Below are 22,700 nucleotides of genomic sequence, written 5' to 3' on the forward strand. Positions count from 1 at the left end.
GCCAGCTTGGGGAGGTTATACTAAAAGAGGAGGGGGTGTGATTGTCAGAATCCTTTTTCTAGCAACTGTCCACATAGGTCAGGTCACAATGTTCTTATAAACCTCCAAGACAAATGCTACTCTCTGTTCTGCAACTTCTTATCTCTATATGAATAGAAAAATGTACACCTTTGAAGGTCAGAGCCTTGAGAATGGGCTATCCTGTATCTTTCAGGCTATAGGCAACATTCTTAAGTTAAAGCAAAAGCAATAGAATACAAAGGTTAAAGTAAAAGAAACAGATCCAACATGAAGTCAGATTTCTTCTTCCCTATTACAGTGAGGTGGTCGCCCATCTTCTCGATGATTTCACCTCATCTAGAAAGTGGCTCTCCAGGAAGCCACAGAGATGGGGGTTTGCTTGGGTAGAAGCCAGGGCATGCAGATCCAAGTGTTACAACCAGGGTTCTTAGTCTCTTTAATCAGTAGACGTTGAAAAGGGGCCAGATGAGAGTCAGGCAAGGCTTTACTGGGACTTGTGCCACAGCAGGAGGGAGCGAAAACAAGTGATAGTTTCTCTTGCCCAATCCCTGAGGCGGTGGGGGGAGGGGAACTGGTTCCTTAAATGGGGTGAGGGTAGCGCGCGTCCAGAGGTCAGGCTGGAGGCGTGGCTTAGGTCGTCTGCCCACCCCTTTGGTGGTGCTGTGTGCAGGGGTCATGCGCAGTCCTCTGCTTTTGCTCCCGGTACCCCAGAAGCGGCAGCTGGGTTTTTGGTCTTTTTGTATCTAGTTGTTCACAATTTGCCCCAGCTGCGCAAGTTCGCAGTTACTTTTAGTACCTGATAATTTCTTTGTATTTTGTTGCGGGAGGAGAGGTTTGTCCAGGTGCAAGCAGTGCAGTAGAGGGCCCCAGGCCCCAGCCTGTCTCAGTAAGGCCTGGTTCAGGTTCTTCTCCAGGACCGTGGCGGCTTCCGTAGTGCCCTGGGTTTTACCTCACTCATCTCGAGTGGGCTTCTGCACGTCCTGGGAGAGTGTGTCCAAACTGCTGGTTTTGCATCCTCAAGAGACGCTTCGTGACCTCCTGCTTTTCCTCGGTCAGCTTGTGGATAAAGCAGCCCACACCCTCCAGAGCCACATCATGGCGGTGGAAATAGAAGCAGAGAGAGAGAGGTAGGTGTAGGAGGCCTTCAGACGCGTGTTAACCAGGAGGATGATGGTGACCTCCAACCCGGTGGAATGAGTGTGATGAAACTCGGAGCTCATGGTTGGTCGGCAGTAAGGAGCAAAGTTCAAAAAAATGGTGTCGGCTGGTCCGGGAGGTGGAGGGTGGCTGAGTGGCTGGTGCAACTGGAAAAAAACGTTGGAGGGTGGTCGGAGGCTGGAGGAAGGGGTGTCCCTGGGCCTGTTCTGTCGAAACGTTGTTGAAGCAAGAGACTGTGGGGCCGCTGAGCACACTGCCTCACATGCACTGGGAAACCAAAAAACTTACGTGACTTGCTTTACTGAGATACTGGCTTTATTGTGGTCTGGAACGAACCCGCCGTGTATCTGAGGTGTGCCTGTACACAGAAGTGGAATTGCTGGGTCACGGAGCACGTGAATGCGTACCTTTATGGGAAACTGCTAGACAGGTTTCCGAACTGGCCATCTTGCCTTCCTGACGTTAACATAGAAGAGGTCTTGTTCCACATCCTAATCAGAATTTGATGTTGTTAGTGTTTTATGTGTCAGCCGTTATAGTGTGTGCATAGCTGTATGTCATCTTTGTTTTAATTTGCATTTCCCAGGTATCTAATGCTTTTGAGCCTTTTTTCCGTGTGCTTATTGGACATTCATGTGTATTCTTTGGTGAAGTGCCTTTTAAAGTCTTTTTACTCATTCCAAAAATTGGGTTGTCTTAAAAAAATATGATCGAGGTTTAAGAAGTTCTTTATATATTTTAGATCCAGAGAATTGGCAGATACATATTTTGTGAATATACTTGTGAGTTCTCACCTGGTTGGTGCCCAACTTATTCTTAATAACAATAATTTTTATCAATTTTTAAAATTTTGATAAAGTCTAGTGTATCAACATTTCCCCTTATGATGAGTGCTTTTTCATTCCTGTCTGAGAAACCTGTGTCTACTTAAAAGTTTCAGAGATATTCTTTTGTGGTTTCTTTTCACAGTCTTATTGTTTTAAGCTTTTATACTGATAGGTATAATCCATTTTGAATTAATTTTTGTGTGTGGTGTGAGGCAAGAATTGAAGTTCATTTTTACCCCATACAGATAGCTATTTGTTCCAGTACTATTTACCGAAGGAAAAAAATCCATGTCTTTTCCCTTACTGAACTGCTTAGGTTCCTTGACCCCAAATCAATTGGTTATATAAGCATGGATCTTTCTAGACATGGTTCTGTTCCACTGATTTATGTGTCTTTCATTACCAGCACCACACTGCCTTGATTACATGGCTTTAGAGTAAGTATTGAAATCTGTTGGTGTAAGTCTGTATCTTACTTTCTTTTTTTTTGATTGTTTAGCTTTTCTGAGTTCTCAAGATGATTTTAAAATCATCTTATCAATTTCTACAAATAAAAATTAAGATTTTGTAAAACTAAGGTTTAAATACAGTGAAATGTCCAGATGTTACAAACATATATCCCTGTAAGCAGCCCTCGTAATCAAGGTATTTCAACAACCCGAGAAAGTTACCTTGTGCCCCTTTCTAGTCATTCTGCCTTCTCAGAGATAATGGCTGTCCTGATTTCTATCACCAAAGATTAGTTTTGCTTCTTCTCTAACTTCAAATAGAGGAAACCAAGCAGTGTACATTTATATGAAGGCTTCTCACTCAGCATAATACTTCTGCTTTATCCATTGGTGGTTTGTTCATTTTTATTGCTGAGTATTATTCCATTGTGTGAACACACCACAGTTCATTCTTCATCTTAATGAACACATGGGCTGCTACCAGTTTTGGGCTGTTATGAATAAAACTGCTGTAATTAAGTTTGTAACAGACTTTTTGTAGATAGGTATTTTCATTTTTCTTAGGTAAAATCTTAGAGGGGAATTGCTTGTTGTAGACTAAATATATGTTTAACACTTTAAGAAACTGCCAGAACTCTTTCCAGAGTGGTTGTAATATCTTACAATCCCACCAGCAATGTACAAGAGTTCTGGGGGATCCGTATTGTCACAAAAATTTGGGATTCATTTTAGCCATTTTATAGTTGTGTCATAATGTCTCATTATAGTTTTTATTTGCTATTTTCTGGTGACTCAAGATACTGAATAATTTTTATATGCATGTATCTTTTGTGAAGTGTCAGTTCACAAACTTTTGCCCATTATTTATTGGGTGGGTTGTTTTATATTGTAAAAGATAGAGAGGTAGCGATATATATTATATAATCTATGTATATCTTTTGTCAGATTGCGAATATTTTTTGCCAGTTTTTGTTTGCTTATACATTTTTCAATGTCTTTCGATAAGCAAAAAATTTTTAAACAGCATTTTGATGAAGTTCACCTTTTCAATTTTCTAATAGTTACTTAATTCTCTATCCTATGTATGAACGTTTACACCAGGTTCACAAAAATCTTTTACTATTTTTTTCCCTAGACATCTAATAGTTTTAACTTTCATGTTTGGGTCTACATATCCTGTGATACTGATAAATTCACTTTTTAGTTCTGTAATCTTTTGTTTTTGATTCTTCAGGATTTTCTGTGTACACTATTATGTTGTCCGCAAATAAAGACAGCTTTCCTTTGAATTCCTTCTATATGCCTTTCATTTCTTTTTCTAATTGCACTGCCTCAACCCTCTATTCAGTATTGTACTAGAAGTGGTGAGATTGGACATTCCAGCCTTCTTTCTAATGTAAGTGAGAAAACACTAAATACATAGCATTAATTGTAATCTTCTATAGATGGTACTACTTTAAAGAGATTTCCTCTGTACCTAATTGGTGAGACTTTTTTCTTCTCTCAATCATGATTATCAAAGATTTTCAGCACCTGTTATTATTATAGCCCCCCCCCTTTATTAATGTGACAAATTTCATTAGTTGGTATTTGAATATTAACCAACCTTGTGTTCTTAGATAAATCCCACTTGGTCATCTTGTGTTGTATTTTGTAATATATTGTGGGATTTTGCCTTGCTAATATTGTGTTAAGGATTTTTCATCAAATGTTCATGAGGTATATTAGCCTGCAGTTTTCTTTTCTTGGGATGTTTTTATCTGGTTGTGACCTCAGGTTTGTCTTAGCCTCAAACAGTGAGGCTGAAATTGTGTTCCCCTCCTCCAGTTTTATAGAGGTGTTTGTTTAGGATTGGCATTGTATCTTCCTTAGTTGTCTAATAAAGCCATCAGGAAACATCTAGTCCTGGAGTTTTCTTTGTGGGAAGATATGTAGTTACAAATTCACTTTCTTCAATAGATATGTGGCTATTTAGATTTTCTACTTCTTGAGTCAGTATTGATAATTGGTGTGTTCTGAGGAATTTGTCCCTTTCACCGAGTTGTCAAATTACGAGAATGCAATTGTTAGTAATGTTTATTCATTATTATTTTAATGTGTGTAGGGTCTGTAGAGATATGTTCTCTTTCATTCCTGATATTGATTATTTGTCTTTCATGCTATTCATCAGTCTTATTGGGGTTTTATCAGGTTTATTAAACTTCTCAAAGAACTAACTTGTTGCCAGTTTTTGCTGATGTTTTGACTATTTCCTCATATCATATTCCATTCATTATTATTTCCTTCCTTCTGCATGCTTTGAGTTTAATTTCCTCATTTTAAAATCTTTTTAAGTTGGACCTTAGATAATTAATGTTATTTTTCTCTTCTAGTATAAACCTTTAGACCTATAAGTTTACTTCTGAGTGTTGCATTAGCAGCATCCCACAAGTTTTAGTATGATACATTTTTATTTTTCTAGTTTGAAATATATTATAACTCCCTTTGTAATTTCTCTTTTGATTTATGGGTTATTTAGAAATGTAATGCTTAATTTCCAATGTTATGGATTTTCTCAAAATGTATTATTAATTACTAACTCATTAACATTTTGCCAGAAAACAACTCCATAGAATTTGAATCCTTTTAGTTTAAGACTTGTTTTATGGCCCACCATATGGTTTATCTTCGTGAATATTCTGTGTATGTTTGTGAATATTCTGTGTGCGCTTGGATAGACTATCAGATTGAGTTGATTGTAATGTTGGTCACTTTTTTATATTCTTGATTTTTTTGGTTTGTTTACTGTTGCTATAGACTGAATGTTTGTGTCCCCCTCAAATTCATCTGTTGAAATTCTAATTCTCTATATGATGGTGGTAGGAGGTGAGGCCTTCGGTAGATGATTAGGTCATAAGGATGGAGTCCTCACAAATGGGATTAATGCCCTTATAAAAGAGACCACAGAGACTCCCTTGCCCCTTCCACCATGTGAAGACATAGCAAAAAAGACAGATGACTATGAACCAGGAAGTGAGTGCTCACCAGACACCAAATCTGTTGGTGTCTTAATCTTGGACTTCCCAGCATCTAGAACTATAAGAAATTTATATTTTTTATAAGTCTCCCAGTTTATGGTATTTTGTTCTAGCAGCCCAAATGAGCTGAGGTAATTGGTCTATCCAGAACTGAGATGAGTAGAGTTGACAACTTTGAACTACCACTTATACACAAATATTTTTCAATAGTAAATACTACAGAACTACATGGTGCATGGTTGACTGAATCCATGGGTAGAGAAGAACTATAAATTATCAGCTATAAATTAACCTGGTATTAGCCCCTGCATTGTGTAAGGGTCAACTCTATTGAAATCTGCAACTCCAATTGTAAATTTATCATTTCTCCCATTCTGTCAATGTTTGCTAAAGTTATATACAAGTATGATTGTTATGTCTTCTTGATGAATTGACATTTCTGCCCTTACTAAATGTTCTCTTTTTATCTGGTGATGCTTATCTTGAAGTCTATGTTGTCTAATACTAATATAGCTACTCCAGCTTTCTTTTAATCAGTGTTTTCATGGTGTGTCTCATCTTTTGACTTTAACCTATTTGTGTACTTGTATACGTGATATAGTTAGGGTTTGATATTTTTAAAAAACCCAGGGGAGAGGGTATAGCTCAAATAGTAGAGCTCATGCTTAGCATGCACGAGGTCCTGGGTTCAATCCCCTGTACCTCATTAAAAAAAAAAAGAAAACTAATAATAAATAACTAAATAAGAAAACAAATAATAAATGATTAAATAGAACTAATGACCCCCCCCCAATCCAATCTAATGAATGTTGTCTTTTGATAGGAGTTTTTAGTTCATTCACATTTAACTATTGTTATGGCTGGGTTTGTGTCTGTCATCAGATTTTTTTCTTTTCTTGTTTCCTTTTGGGTTAATTTAACATATTCCAGTAATATATCTCTCCTTGATTGACATAGTAGCTTTAACTCTGTGTTCTATATCTTTAGCGGTTACTCTGGGTTTTACGATATATGCCCTTAACTTATAACCGTGTAACTTTTAATATTTCACTACACATTTAATGTAAGAACCATACAGCAGTATAATGCTATTTTCTCCTCATTCTTTGTGCTATTGTATTTTCACGTTTTACTTCTACACATTATACACCCAAAATACATTGTTACTATTTTGATTTAAATAATCATCTTTTAAAAATCAACAAGTGAGGAGAAAAATATTTAATAGATTACCCATATATTTTGTATTTGTGGTGCTGTTCATTCCCTTGTGTAAATATAAATTTCCATCTGGTATCATTTTTCTTCTTCCTGAATAATTCCTTCAGCATTTCTCAAAGTATTGATTTTCTAGCTGTGGATTTTTTTCCAGTTTTTTTTTTTCCTATCATATAATTTCTGTATTTTGCCATCATTTTAAAGAGTATTTGCTCTGGATATAGAATTATAGATTGGCAATGTTTTTATTTCAGCACCTTAAGTACATTGTTCTATTGTTTTCTGAGTTGCATGATTTCTGGTGAAAAGTTAGTGGTAACTGTTTTTCTTTGTCCTGTATGTTATGTGTCTCATCTCTGGATACTTCTAAGATTTTTAATCACCATTTGATTATCATAGGTCTTAGTGTGTTTTTCTTACCATTCCTGAGGTTTATTGACCTTCTTCAGTCTTTGAGCTAATATTTGTGATCAAATTTGGAAAATTTCCAGCTGCTGTTTCTTCAGATATTTTCTCTGAGCTTTCTCCTCTCCTTTGGGACTCTAACTTTAAGTGTATTAAGACTCCTTGATGACGTCTCATGGTTGAGACTCCATTTGTTTTATTGAGCCTTTTCATCTCTTTGTGCTTCATTTCGGACACTTTGTATTGTATCATCTATAAGTTGATTGATCTCTTCTTCTGCAGGGGTCTGATCTGCTGCTTACCCCATTCAGGGGATTTTAAAAATTGCACGTATTATATTTTTCAGTTTTAGAATTTGCATTTGTTTTCTTTTTAATTAAATTATCTTATTTTTAAGAGCACTTCTAAGTTTACAGAAAAATTATGCAGAAAGTACAGAGAGCTCTCAACTACTGCCCTCTCTCACCGGCGCATTGTTTCCTCTGTTAACACCTTGCATTATTGTGGTAAAGTTGTTTCAGTGACAAATCATTGTTGACACTTGATTTTTAAGTATGTCCACAGTTAACATGAGGGTTCACTCTTTGTGTTGTACAATCCTGTGGGTTTTGATGAATGCATAACTGCATGTATCTACCATTCTAGTCTCAATACAGAAGAGTTTCACCACTCTAAACCTCCATGTGCCCCACATGTTCCTTCATCCCTTCCTCCAAACCCTTGGCAACCACTGATCATTTTACTATCTCCATCGTTTTCCCTCTTCCAGACTGTAATACGGTTGGACTCATACAATATGTAGCCTTTTGAGACTAGTTTCTTTCATTTAGCAAAGGGCATTTACGATTCCTCTGTGTCTTTTTGTGGCTTGATAGCTCACTGATTCTTATTGCTGAATGATATTCCATTGTATGGATGTATTACAGTTTGTTTATTCATCCATCTGTTGAAGGACATCTTGGTTGCATCCAAGTTTTGGCAGTTGTGAACAAAGCTTCTATAAATATTCATATATAGGTCTTGGTTTAGGCATACGTTTTCAGTCCATTTAGGTAAATGCTGAAGAGAATGATTGCTGGCTTATAAGGAAAGCCTCTGTTCAGCTTTGTCTAAAAGCCACCCCACTGTTTTCCAAAGTGGCTGTACCATTTTGCAGTCCCAACAGCAACAAGTGAGAGTTCCTGCTGCTCCACGTCCCGGCCAACATTTGTTACTGTCGATGCTTTGCATTTTAGCCATCCTAATAGGTGTGTAGAGTGGTTCTTTTTTTAAAATAGCTTTCATTACTCAATTGAGATTTTCTGTTTGTTGTCTTTATATTCTAGTTTTCTTTAAGTTCTTGAATTTAAGAGCTTTTAAAAAATTCTTGTCTGCTAATTCTATCCTGCCTTTTCTGAGTCTTTTTATTGACGGGTTTTTCTTCTGTGTATCTTATCTTCTGCTTCTTGGCATGTCTAGATTTTTTTTTTCATTGTATGCTCTACTTTATGGATGCTAAGTTCTTGGATGTCTAGATTTTGATGTCTGTTCCACAGTGGCGTGTTGTTCCAGCAAAAAGTGAATTGACTTGAGGAGCTCTTAACTCAATCAAGGCTTAAAAAAAAAACTTTGGCGTGTCTAGATTAACCCTGTTTTTAAGGTGTGGCCCTTTTGGTTTCTCTGCTGAATGTCCACAGTGCCACAGTGCTAAACAGTCTCTCCACCCTCAGTGGTTGGAACTCAGCATCTCTTGGCTCTGTATAGCTTTGGGGAATTCAGCTCAGAGGTTTTCAGAAGTTCTCATCTCCCCCTAGTAGGCCTGCTGCCTACATCTGACATTGATTATTCAATGTGTTCTTTCCAGTTTTCTAGTTATTCGCAATGGAAGCCAAGTCTGGTATCTGTGATCCGTTCCTGGCTGGAAAGCCAGCATCCCACTCACTCTTTCTGTGTAGGATTTACTGTTACTTTATTTTATTTTTTTGGAGACTGGAGGTAATTAGGTTTATTTATTTTTAGATGAGGTACTGGGGATTGAACCCTGGACTTCGTGCACACTAAGCACACACTCTACCACTTGAGCTATACCCTCTCCCCCTGGATTTACTGTATTTACCGTGACTTTTGTGTTTCACAGCATCAGTCTTATCTGGCATCTGAGGCTTTTGCTTTCTTCCCTCTTTCTAGAAGGCAACTCTAATAATACCTTGGTACTCACTAATTCTTTCATTTAAACATGTAAACTAGCATTTGTTAAGTAGCGTTAACTAGCACATACCCAGGTCTCTGCAGTTTTTATTCCACACAGTGGAATAGGCTGAGATTGGAGAAGTGACTTACCTAACACCTCTCAGCTGGCAGGTGATGCTTTTCTGACTTTGAAGTTGTGTACTCAAAGACTTTACTATAGTTTCTACTGTATGTTTTCAAACTGGCTTCTCAGAGCCTCAGGGCTCTGATAGTAAGAGGGAGGTTGGATGGATAGAGACATGTCCCGTCCCCACCCCGCTTCACCTCCCTACCTGCTCTTGGAACCAGAGCAGACACACTTCTAACTGTTGAATTTATTAGAGTCCCATGCAAAATATCTTAAAAGAATTTCTCCAGCAAATCAAACACATCTGTGTGGCAAACTGTTGAGCCACACTGGGTATTAATTTGCCCCTGAAAAAAAGTGGTTTCCTCTATGTTGAGGAAGAAACAGCTAAGGGAGTAAAAAAAAAATCCCCCGTATAGCTTTCTGCTTCCCTTTGTGTGATGTTTCAGGAGTGTAGGGCCCTTCAGTGTGGACCCTGGCTCTGCCCAAAGCTGTAAGGTTGACTTTCATTTACTCAAGCATCCATGGCCTCAGGTACATAGTTGGCACACTTAGGGAAGGAATATTTCCACAATAATTTGTTCTCAAGCAGCAGATGTGAAAAGCCTCGCCTGGTATGGTTGGCAGCCTCTGAGGCGGCCCCCAGTAATCCCTACCTTCTGCTGTTTGTGCCCTTGTGTGACCCCCTCCTCTTGAATATGGGCCAGACTTAGTGATTTGCTTCTAGTGAAAATAATCTGGCAAAGGTGATGGGAGTCACGTCCCAGGTTAGGTCACAAAAAGACTGTGCCTTCCATCTTGGGCACTCACAGGCTCTGATGGAAGCTGGCTGCCCTGCTATGAGCTGTCCTGTGAACTGGCCCGTGTGGCAAGAAACCGCTGTCTTCAGCAGACAGCCAGTGAGCACCAGAGGCCTGCCACCCACCATGGTAGTGAACTTGGAACCAGATCTTCCCCCAGCGGAGACTTGCAATGATGGCAGCTCCTGCTGATACCTAGATGGCAGCTCTTGGAGGACTCTGAGCCAGAGGCACCCAGCAAAGAAAGCCACACCTGCTCTCCTGACCTTCAGAAAGTGTGGAAAATAAATATGATTCATCTGCTAAATTTCAGGGTAATTGGTTATTAATGAAACATAAAAATATCTAGTTGAGCATCCAAAGCTGATGCTCTGTTAACAATCATTTTCTCTCTCCCTGGCTTTCTTCCTTTTGTATCCCAGGGGAATGGTGACTTTTGTGGTGGCCTGACTGCTCGTCTGCAGGGACAGTGCTCACACTGGACTCTGACAAAATCGGATTCAGAATTCTCCAATGACAGCTCTCCCAGTTCTCCTTTGTTTGTTTTGATAAATATTTCATTTGGGTGTGGTGAGAGGTGAAACATACACCCTAATTGTTTCCAGAGCCAGGAGTTCTAATGCATGCAGTTAGATGCTGCGGGCACTCGGAGTTACCGACAGAAATCATGGTTCATGTTTATAGCATCCCTTTTACAAACTCTCTAGCTGTACCAGGGCCTTAAAACAGGTACCACACGGCTCTACCATGTGAAGGTGATCATGTATCCCTTCCTGTGGAAATGCATAAGGAATATGTGTTCTTTGTGGGGGGTTTTTTCTCTCCCCTTTTCCTTCTCTCTTACCTTCTCTGGCTGACTATAAAATTAAATCTCTTTCCTTGGGATCACTTTGAACTTTTATCTCTTCTCAGATGTAAGGTCTCAGCTTTCAGCCCCCCTCCACCCCCTTCCAAGTTAAGAATCGACAGATTGCAAACTGAGATGTCTGAAGTCTTTGGGGTATTGTTCATTTGATAAAATGTCCATCCCTTGGTGATGCAGATACTTGTGGAATTTCTGGGGTCTGCCTGCCAAAAGGAATTTCATTTGATCCCCTTGGAATTGAAAAAAGTCAGAGTCTTAGATCTAAAGCGAGATGACTGAGGACAAGTCCCTAACTTTTGTTTTTCAACCTTGAAATTCCTGAGACATTTCTTTTTCCCCTTGTGAAATCTCAGAAGAGGGGAGAAAAATCTCCACTAGGTATTAGCTGGCCCCTGGCATCTGTTCCAGAGGATTGAGGAGCAATTTGACTCTTTTTAAAAAAAGATTCTTTTTTATAACACGATCAAGGTTCAAGAATATGCCACATGCTGGTGGGGAATTGCTTGAAGGATGTGGTTCCTCCATCCATTCCTAAGTCAGCACTTAGAGCTCTGCAGGGGCCAATAGGCTGGTAAGTGTTTCAGGCAGGCTTGTGAAAGGCAATAGGGAGAGGCGCAAGTTTTTAATACGCATCGTATAGTATGTATGCCTGTATCACAGTGTATGTGTATGGACACACGTGTGTGTATGCACTAACCCTCTAAAATCTGAGGCTGCAAGCCCTACTTGGCCCAGTGACTTCTCTAGCATCTCATACCCCATGTCATTAGATCTCTGAAAGCCACACATCTGGACAGTGACATTTACACTCCACCCTCCCCCTAGTTGGAAGGCTTTTTCTGGATCTTTGGTTTGATCCCATCTAACGGTACCACCATCTGCCTCGTTGGGAGCAGGGTCAATGCCTGTGTTGTCCATCAATGGGCCCCTGATCTTGAAAACAGTGCCCGGCTCGTAATAGGCACTCGACAGATACTTGTTAAGTGTTGAATAAATATTGCTGACCATGTTGAGTACAGAAGGAAGGGCGTGCAGAGAATTTTACCTTAGAGGATTCACTTTAAAATATTGCTGACGATGTATCTTTGGGGGACCAGGAAGGTAGTGGGGTGTTGTAAATAACCATTAATATTTTCTCCACTTCATGTTGAGTAAACAGGTCAAAATGATTCTTTGCTCACACTGCTTATAAGACACATGTATTTGGTACCACTGAGCCCTGGAGTTAGTATGACAGGCTTCCCAGGTTCCCTGTGTGAAGGGTGTGTGTGTGTGTGTGTGACCAGAGCTCTCTTGGCCAACAATGGGAAAAATTAAGGTTCTATTTTTTTGGCTTCTTTCACTTTCTCATTTGCTTCTGGGAAGATCCTCATATCAAATTGTGTCATGGCCAAAAGTACTGGACCAGAGCCAGGGGCTCTGATTGCTACTTTGATTATATTACTACTTTTGTGTTTGACCTTGGCAAGTCCATTCACTCCCAGTTTAGGTCTGTTGGGTATTAAACTAGAGGTTTTGGTCACCAGATCTTTCAGCAATTGATTCTTAACTCAGATGAAATCTTACCTAGAGTTCCAGTGTCCATGGAATGAAGTGGGGTGGGGGCATCGGAGCCCTGTCCAAAGCCCCTTTGTCCTGCCACTCAGTCTCATCCCCACTGAGGGGAACCCAGAAGCATCTCCTGGAATCCAGGGGCTCTAGGCAGCATAGAGTAAAGATCACTAAACTATGATTCCTCTGTCTTGTCTGATCTTCTGCCATCCTCAGTATTCCAGACACCTCAAAAATTGTTAATGCTCCTTCAAAATGGCAGTGACGTAGGTAAATTTGTCCTTACATACTCAACATTACTCTCCCCAATTTTTATGCCTACCTCCCAGGCTCCTTACTTACCTTCTGTGGCCCTACTCCAAACACCCACTTCTAAGGTTCATTTAACTAATTGGCTTCTTATAAAACACTTCTGGAGGATTCACTGATTCTAGAAGAATCTCAAGTCACGCTTTTCAGATGTCCTTGTTGAAAAGGACCTTTCCTCCCTACACCTAAGGATTTAGGAGGATACAAATTCCGACCAGCAAAAGTTGATGTGGTGGTTCTGGTGGGGCCATCTGTGAAGGAAGCGTCATCTCCAGTGCTGGGAATGTGCCTGGCACCTGTTGAACCACTGAATTCACTGTCTGAGCTCATTTTATTTAGATTTCCTCCCGCCCTGTTGATTTTTTTTGTCCCAGTCAGCAAAAGGTAAGCATATTTGGGGCATAAGAGAATTCTGGCCATCAGTGGAAGGGAGTTTGGGGATGGAATGGCTTGCAGGTTGAAAAGGTTTCCTGGAGAATTCAGGGGGGAGAATGTGAGAAAGTCAACCTTTCCAGCATTGAACATGAATATCCTAAATTCTCACCACGTAAGAACTCCTTTTGTAGGATTCTGTATCACAGGCTCTTTTTCCATCCGGATGGCTGACAGGTGTTGTAGTCCCCGTTAGGTCCAGACCCCAAGGCTCTGCAGTCCACTTGGATCCTTCCTGGCCTCAGAGGAAGCTCCGGTGGAGTTGTCACTGGGCCAGACCTGACATAAATGGAAGCAGGGATTCGAAGACAAAAAAGAAAATGATTTAGAAAGGAAACCCAGAGAAATTACAATTAGCCGCAGGTGGCTAAATCTCCATTAGCCTCCCACTGTGCTGTTGTTCCATAGCTAGCTTAGATTATCCAAAGACAATGTTTAAAAGCCATTTTAACTAAATTAGCAGTCGTGTAAAACCTTCCTTCAGAATATATGTTTATCTGCACTTTCCTCTGAACGATTTCTGTCAAGGAATCACATGAAAAATTGAGGTCAAAAAAGACTGATAAATAACCTATAATGAAAAAGAATATATGTCAATATATATGTAACTAAATCACTATACTGTACACCAGGGACTAACACAACATTGTAAATCTACTATACTTCAGTAAAAAAATGTTAAAAAAGACTGATAAAGAGGGGAGATGTTTTGAGCAAGACCTCAGACATTCCAGATTGGCTATGTGTGAGTGACTGAATGATTTTCAGTTGTTCCCTCTAATTAGGGTGACTATTTTGGTTTGCCCAGGACAGTCCTGGTTTTTATCTGTTATCATGGCATAATGATTAGTAACATCCCCTTTGACTCTTAAAAGTGTTTCAATCTGGACAGTAAGTTAAATGGTCACTCTATAGGTAACAGAGAAAGCTCCAGTCTCCCAGAAGGTGTGGAGGGTGATGCTGCAGCCAAACCCCTTTCATGTATGATGTTCCAAAACTTTGACCTCAAGATCTCAAGCTGGGAAAGATCGCCTCATTGACAGACACATTTATCACAATGTATACATCTTGCTATAACATACTAGAATCTTAAATTCCTTATTACAGTGTTAGGCATATTGTAGGCCAAGAACTTTCCATTTTCAGGAGTCCCACCTGGGTTGCTACCTTTGTGGATGAGCTGGTGGTCTCCTGGGTGCTCTTTGCCGTACTGCGGATGGTTGTAGGATGTGTCTCTAACTCTGCTTCTGCCCCTGCCTCATGTCTCAGGGAGGCCGAAGGAAGTTTCCCAAGTTGGGAAGAGGGTGTGTCTACTGACCTTCAAGGTCACTCCAGTGCTCAGAATTTATGCTTTTTTTTTTTTTTTTAAAGCCAATAGCTCGCGTCAGTGTCTAATAAAACGGGAGTTCCGTGGCCATTTCAGTTCTACATTTCCTTTCTCAGACTATGCCGATTTTGACCCCTGACTTTGACCATTTGATGGTTATGTGGCCATGATTGAATGACTTAAGCTTTCTGAGCTATTTCTCGTCTGTAAAACCTCTAATAGCACCTGTCGTCTCCTCTTAGAGTGCTGGGGTGAGTCTCAGGTCAAGCGATGTCTGGAGGGTGGTGTACTCTCCAGGCATATGAAGGTGGTTTTGTCAACCTGCTGGTGTATGGAGAGCAATAATTAGCCAATCCCTGGCAGCTGAACCATGGTTCAGACTAGGCCCTTATTCTAGCATTGCTTCCCTTCCTTTTCGTCAGAGTACTCTCGTTTCCTTTTAGAGAATTATGTTTCTTCTCTTGGGAGCTTTAGTTTCTTCATCTATAAAATGGGGACAGTTAGAGCATCCACCACCCACACCGGGACAACTGGATTTTTTCTGTCCTGAAACTTTAAACTCTGCCACCATCAGTTTTTACTAGAAAGCAAAAAACTTGTTCTGCTCCTGAGTGATGGAAATAGGACAAGCCAGCCAGGTCTTCTCTGACCTGTGAAGTTCAAATTAATTAATTCATGCACTGAGCAAATGTTTATTGATGTCTTTGTGTCAGACAATGTATGCCAAGTCTTTTATATATATTTTCTCATTTAATCCTCAGCACATTATATGTGTTGGGTCTGGCTGCTTGCTTTGCAGATCAAGAAATGGAGCTCACAGAATTTAAACAACTTGCCCAAGATTACATAGCAAGCATGTTTTGAGGCTGAGGTTTGAATTTGGATCTGTCTGACTCCAAAGCCTACATTTTCTTTGCTGAGGCATTTGGCCTCCCTGCTGGGGGAAGAACAGTGGAAAGCAGAGCTTATCTAAGATACTAGGGAGTGATTGTCCCTTTTGTTCTTTCATCCAAGCGTCTGCAGCAGAAATGAAGGGTTCTGTAAGCCTGGAGGATGTGGGTGCGTGGGGGCGTCTGTTGGTCTTACCTGTCTTGCATGCCTTCCCTCCCTTTCTTCTTCCTTCTCCTCCTGGTGACGATGAAGGTGGTGGACTCCTTCCTTTGGGAGGTACACCCCATTGGCCCATTCCATGCAATTCTTACAGGGTTGTCAGTTGCAGAACCAGATCCACAGGCACTTACCGCTGATCCAACCCTGGCCAGTGAGAGAACTCTTCCCCTGGCCACAAAGTCTTGGTCCAAGGAGTGGGGCACATAAGCCAAACCAGCCAATCAGTTTCTTCCCTACGTCCCATGTAGACTGGGGAAGGAAGAGATTTGCTTCTCTGCCTCTGAGATGTTAAAGATCTTGGATGTCTCCATCCTTGCTTCCAGGCAGCTGGAGTCATGGGAAGCCGGAGAAAATGAAACTGACCTGCAGAAGGAAGCTGAGGAATGACAGAGCTTAGAAATACACTCAGCAAATCACCCCCCATCCTAACTCTTCTTGTGTTTTGAATTTTATCTGTTATTTGGAAGTGAGTAATACAAGAGACTTCCTAGCATAGGTTGGCAGAAACCTGGGGTCTGGGAAGCAATTTCCTTTACCTATGAGTGACTGGCCTGGGAGGGGCCAGTGGTGGCAAAACTGGACCCATATGATCATGTGTTTGTGTGTGTGTGTGTGTGTGTGTGTGTGTGTCTCCCCAAGGATAAGTCATTTACTTATTTGTTTGTTCCCTTTGGTTTGATTCACTCAAGTAGCTCCCATGTACCTGCCGTGGTTGGGGACTGTGCAGGGGCCGGAGGTCTGGTGGCAGCCAGCAGCCATGCTCCCTGCCCTAAAGGAGCTCACAGTCTATAGCCCTCTTTTCCCTGGAGCCTCCACGGCCTTCTGCTCAGCAGGCTGTGCTGGCTGTTTAGAATCTCCTACATGGGGAGCTAAATGATTTATGAATTCTTGTTATCAGGGGATCCAAAGGCTTAAAGAGAGATGCTATTTCTGTTTCTGAGGCTTGGGGTCAGAGCTCTCTTTAGAGATGCTCCCCTATCGGATTTCTCTCCTTTGCCCCCAGAGTACCACCGATTCAGAACAGATCTCTTGCCAGAATCATTCCTAGGGGAATCTTTGAGCTGGAACTTGAGCCCTTTTGAATATGTTTTTCTCTGTTCCCTCGCATTTAAAGTCACTTGGGGGCCCCAATGGGTCTGCAGAAAGAAGGTTATGCCTACTTATGAGAACAGAGGGATACAGAGGGCCTTCATGCTGGCACAGGACTAGGGCTTGTGTCTGCTCTCCCGTTTTGCTGCCAGCCCTTGCCGGCCGCCTGGGCCTCCTCCTGCTGTCTCACCATCACGTGTGTCTGGGGTCCTCCCCACTGGAAACCTCTTTCTGCTCCTCCTTGCCCTTTCCACCTGGTAATCATGGCACCGGCTTGAGCCTCTCTGTAGGATCTATCTTTAAATGGATGTGTTCCCGTGGTTGCTGCCTAGCTCCAGCCCCTCCTGGCCCCCAAGTGCCTGGGGCCTGCTTCAGGGAGAGGACCTGGAGGACAGAGTGGAAGATTTGGGGCCAGGGACATTGGGTGGGGCTGGTTGGGATATTAATTCAAGGCCAAGATCATCTGAATTGAATGAATCAAACTGGGGAAGTGGTGGAGCAGGGTAAGGAGTGGGAAGAAGGGTTTGGAAACTTAGGGGGTTAACGGAGAGGAAAGAAGGTGTGCACAGAATCACGTAACTGGATGGTCCTGGAGCCAGCCTTGCCCGCTGGGTCTTCCTGACTCCAGCCAGAGCTCATTCGATAGTGTAGTCAATGGTCTCCCAGGCACAGACCTCATCTTAATGGCTGCTTCCCTGGGGAAGACTCCGCCTGCTCACCAGCTTAGAACAGGTTCCTGGTGATACGGGCTCACCGCCTCATGTGACCTTCACCAGCCACCATCACCCCTAAGTGAGTGCTAACTAGCCTAATGCCTGCCTTCCTCCTGGGAGTCAGGCTGGTCTTGTTCCCCACGGCAGCCCCAGTAAAACGTCTGGAATGTATTAGGCTCTCAAAAACTGTGGAGTGACTGAAGTTTAAGTGCTCAAGCTGTGGATGTCTGGTCTTTTTTTTTTTATAAGCTTTTGGGCCAAGATATTCATCTCCCTCCATCAAGCAGAGAGAGAGATGGACTGGATAATCACTGCAATTCACATACATTTTAGCTCAAGCCAGTTTTATTTTACACCACACAAAAATACAAATAAAAAATATTTATGTGAACTTCCAGAAAGATGCATGGGAAATGAAGAAGCCACTTAAAGCCGAGGTGAGGGATGGTGTATTTGCCATCAGAAGCCAATTTAATCAGATTCAGTTCTCTGAAGTATGGGGCAGGCGGGGATCTGGAGTCTTGGAGGAAAGACTGCAGGCTCTGTGCTCCATGGCCCACCCACTGCAGCCCCTGCATTGTGTGGCTGCCTCAGTTTGTACCACGGAAAGTTATGGGTATTGTGAATGTTTGGATTCTAATAAAATTTCAAGACTTCCTCTGAGGGGGCTGTATTCTGAACTGTTGGGAGACCTTGAGATCCTAGTACCTGTGGAATGTGAGAACAGATAGGGAGTGAGTAGAGTGGTTAGCAGGGCCCCTGAATGGGGTCAGAAGAAAGCAGCACCGGGGAGAGAGAAAAAGAGATGGAGGGCAGAGTTGTGCTCTAAACCCGAGTACTGGCCATTCTCTTCGTGTTAAATGAAGGGGCCCAAGGCTGGGAGATGGGAGACATCAAATGATGCCTGTTATATTCCAGGCACTGCGCTTGGCACAGGAGTTACAGTGGAGAAGCAACATGCAGTCCTTCTTTGCAAGGCCTCAGATGAGAAATGTGCAGACAGGAGTCAGCCAAGGTCATGGATGTTCTTTATGTTGAATAACCAGGAAGGAGCTCTTTGAAGAGGTGCAGCTCAAGCTGAGAGCTGAAACATAAGCTGTGCGGAGAAGGAAAAGGCACCTCCGACAGAAGGGATTGCAAGTGTAAAGGTCCTGAGGCAGAAATGAGCTTTGTGGGCTCCAGGGGCTGAAAGGCAGTAGTGTGGGTGGAGCAGAGTCAGTCGGAGTTATTGGCACCCAGGGAGGGCGGGCAGGTGAGCAGGCACTATTGTGCTGGGGAGCAGGCATGGTAGAAGGTCAGACGATCAGGGGATGCTGAGGCGTTTTGAGCAGAGAAGCGATATGACCTGATTTCTGTTTTACCGAAATCACCCTGGCCGCTCTGTGAGGCAGGACTATGATGTGGAAAAGGGAGGAAGTGGGGGATTTGGGAGGAGGCTGCCAAGGAAGAGACAACATAGAATTAGATGAAAGTAAAAGCAGTGGAGAAGAAAGGGACCAATCTGTGAGCTTCTGGGTTTTACCTCTGGTGCTGTTATTGGCCGGCCCTGCGATCTTGTCCTCAGTTTCCCCATCTCTAAAACAAGAACTACTCTCAAAGAATGTTCTCCCAGCTCTGGGTGTCTTGGAGAGTCTGTTGTCTCTGGCCCTGGGAGCTTTTCCAAGGTCTATGTCTGTTTGCGTTTTCTCCCAAGGCTGAGAAACCCTCACTGGAAAGAATTTCAATTTATGGCTTAGAGATAAATTCTCTGACTTTCCAAAGTTCTGTTCGTGTATTTTAAGTGCATGTCGCTGCTTCTTGGTGGGAGGTGGTGGGTGAGGGTGTTACATTATTAGTAAAATATGAATACATTAAATACATCTTAATGTAACTTATGTGGGAAACATGATCTTTGGTGGAGCTTTTTTGGCATGCGGTTGGAAATGCATGTTTGCCCCAAACCTTTGAAAGCCCTTGATCAGCCTGGGGTCTTTTGCTTCCAACAAAACCCTTGACCCCTCGTGGTTTCAGTTCTGTTTACTCTTGGCAAGCGTTTCTGGTTCAAAGGGAGAATCTTTAAAAGCTGGATTGGGAAAGTCTATAAAATCTTAACGCATCTTTGACATCAAATAGCTCTTTCAAAGCAGTGATTTGATGAAGTAAATAGGAGTGCGGCAGCACACGCCATATGGAACGCATTTTCCATAACTGCTCCGCACTTGAATAACAAAGGAGAAAAGTTCTTGGCACGGGGAGTTTGGGGTTTTAATGACCCTTAAATATTTGGCTTAGTTGCCAGATGTGTTTTACCAGGCTGAAAACCCCAAGGAGAGGCCCTGCCTCTCTCTTTGGCAAAACATAAGCTAACATGATGTTGCTGTTCATGAAAAGATGTTTGTGCCTCGTTGCAGAAAGCTTAATTCACCATGATTTCCTTAATTATCCACCCCCTTCCCCGAACTGGCAGCACTCCTCACAGGCCTCTGAGCATCGTTTCTGATTTGAGACGCTGAGCCGTTTGATGATAATGCCACGGAAACCGCCTTCATTATCTGAAATTGGGATCAAAGGGTTGAAACCTTGTTCAAAGTGAGTGTGGTTGGTCGGACTGGGGGCAGGGCAGGGGGCTTAGTCTCCCTGGCGGGAGTGGCCCTGCCCTAAGTAGCCGTGGGAGCTGTGCAAGTCACTTGATGCTTTAAGCTAAAATGAGCCAGCATCACCTTTGAGCTGTTCCTGTCAAGTTTTGGTCCTGATTAGGAATGAACCTACCGGTGCTAAAAGCACAGACACATGTCTCCTGCCTCTCAAAGTCATCATCTTGAAAGCCCATGCCTGGTTTCTGTGGGCGTTGGCTTATTTGTTGGAACATCTGTATGTGGCTATGCCAGATGGTTCTCATCTCAATACAGCCTCGAAGCTAGTCATCCGACTTCTTTGTACTGATTGGTGGATGGTGGACCCCTAATAACCTTCCCCAGTAAGAGACACACATTTGCAATTTCAGATGGAAGGGTCCTTCAGAGAGACTGAGCCAAGCACCCCTATTTCACAGATGAGGAAACTGAGGCTCAGAGAGTGGAAGTGACATGCCCAAGGCCATGTGGCTTGTCAGTGTCAGAACCAAGGTCAAAATCTCCCTAATCCGTTAGAAGTTTGGCCCCCAAGTGACTTGTGTTTACAAAAATGAAATGGACGTATGTGAATATGATGATGCCTCCAACACTAGACATTCGAGAGTGTGCCCTTGGGGGGGGGCGGGGGTGAAAGGGAGCCAGCCACACACGCCGCTCTGAGCTCGAGGCTTCCCTTGTGCAGCGTCGCTTAGTCTTCCATTAAAAAAAAAAAAGACAAAACATTTTATGAAGAAGAAGTGAAGTCAGAGACGTGAAGTGACTGCGACGCTGCCGAGCCGGGCACAGGCAGAGTGGCTCTGGAGCCTTCGCTCCTCCCGGGAAGTGAATGCCTGGCCCTGCACGGAGCCGCAGTGGGTCTGCAGGCCCAGAGCCAGGTGGCTGGGGCTCTGTCTCTGCTGGTCCCGGCGGTTGGATCACTGCCCTTCCCACCTCTTGTCTTGCTGGGGGGAGACTCTGCACGCGCCTCTCAGCCTGGCAGGAGCCCCAAGAACGAATCCACTTTTCCATCCTTGCCAATGGATGAATATAGACGGAAGCCCACATTCTCTGTAAACCAGGAGGAGGTTCTGAGACCAAAGTCGTGGCAGATACTGGAGTCTACCTTCTCCTTTAGAAAAAAAGTATCATTCTGCTAAACAAACAAAACAAACAAAAGCACCCACCACACACTGAATCTAAGATTCTTTGCCTTGCGGTGCCCAGGGCTGTGGGAGGGGCTGGTGACGGTCACCTGAAGAGGAAGGCAGGCAGGCCACTGCCTTTGTGGTTTCCATCGCTCCCTCCACTCTGCCCTCTGCCTGCTTTTCGTTACTCCCCCTGCCCCTGCCCCTGCCAGCTCCTGTAGGAGCTCTTCCTGGCTGACTACCAGTCCTCCGCCCCACAAGTTCAACTCCTGGAGTGGACTGTGGAGGGCATGACGTTCCATCAAAGACCAGGCATCCTTAAGGGGAAAAGAGGTCCAAGCAGAGGGGTGCAGGGAGCGGAGGCTGAGAACCAGGGAGTGAGACGAAAGAGAGGACAGGGTCAGGAGGCCCAGTTACGGGTCTCCATACACCCTGAGGGCCGTCTGATGTTCCTGCCCTGCTTCCTCGTCTCTGGGAGGGGGGCAGAGGGTCCTGCACCCAGAGAACCAGGAGACCACCAGCCGTGATTTGGGGTTCTGCAGATTCCTGAATGTCATTTCCAGGTTGCTGTTCTGCAGTGCAGACGCTGGGAAGTCCCGGGACCCTCCCGCAGCCCAGACCCAGAGCTGCTCCTGGGTTCTCTCTGACCCAGCTCCCTGGCAGCGCTAGCTGAGACTGCGGAGCAGAGCGAGGGATGATGTGGAGGAGCAAGAACTGGGTTGAAACCAGGCGGCTTTGTACTGTCTCAGGCATGTTAATTAAATAAAGGGGTCATATGCCCCAAATGTTCACAGAAAGTAGATTTCTTGTGCCTCGTATCAGATCCTGTACACTCTGTTTGGGTGAGACTGATTATAAAAGAATGCTGGATTTTATGGTCTTAAACTTCCAGAAATTGAGAGAGAGAGACCTTCAGGAATGAGAATGGTGAGGTGTGAGATGGCACTTGTAAGCCCTGATGAGATGCTGAAGCCAGACAGGGTTCAAATGTCCCCCGTGCTCTCTGGGTGGGTCACAGGCAGGAGGGCTCAGCCGAGTTCAGGGGGAGCTGGGCCAGTGCTTGTAGCTGTGATGCTGGTGGCTTCGTCCTCCACTCCTCAGACTCTGCCTTCTGATTTCCACAGGACCCACTCCTGATGGGTGAGGGTGTGTGTGTAGGGGTGAGGGGATCTGTAGGTGTGTGTTTAGGTGTGGGTGTGTGTGTAAGGATGTATGTGTGTAGGTGTGGGGTAGGTGTGTGTGTAGGTATGTGTGTGTAGATGTTAGGGTGTGTATAGGTGTGAGGGGTGTGTGTAAGGTGTGGGGGGTGGTGTGTGTGTGGGTAGGTAGGGGAGTCCTTGTAAAACTTAAATATAATTTAACTTTTATCACAGGGAT

General features: G+C 43.2%; 1 long non-coding RNA gene across 1 annotated transcript in view; it reads left to right on the forward strand.

Moving 5' to 3' along the window:
* The first annotated feature begins 644 nt into the window (after positions 1–644).
* Positions 645–22,700, forward strand: part of LOC105074791 (uncharacterized) — a 407,847-nt gene continuing 385,791 nt past the window's right edge. The window contains exon 1 of the long non-coding RNA XR_835820.3: positions 645–1,148. This is a non-coding gene — a long non-coding RNA (uncharacterized LOC105074791). The remainder of the gene's footprint in view (positions 1,149–22,700) is intronic.

This window comes from Camelus bactrianus, chromosome 9 (genome assembly GCF_048773025.1).
Source record: "Camelus bactrianus isolate YW-2024 breed Bactrian camel chromosome 9, ASM4877302v1, whole genome shotgun sequence".
NCBI lineage: Eukaryota > Metazoa > Chordata > Mammalia > Artiodactyla > Camelidae > Camelus > Camelus bactrianus.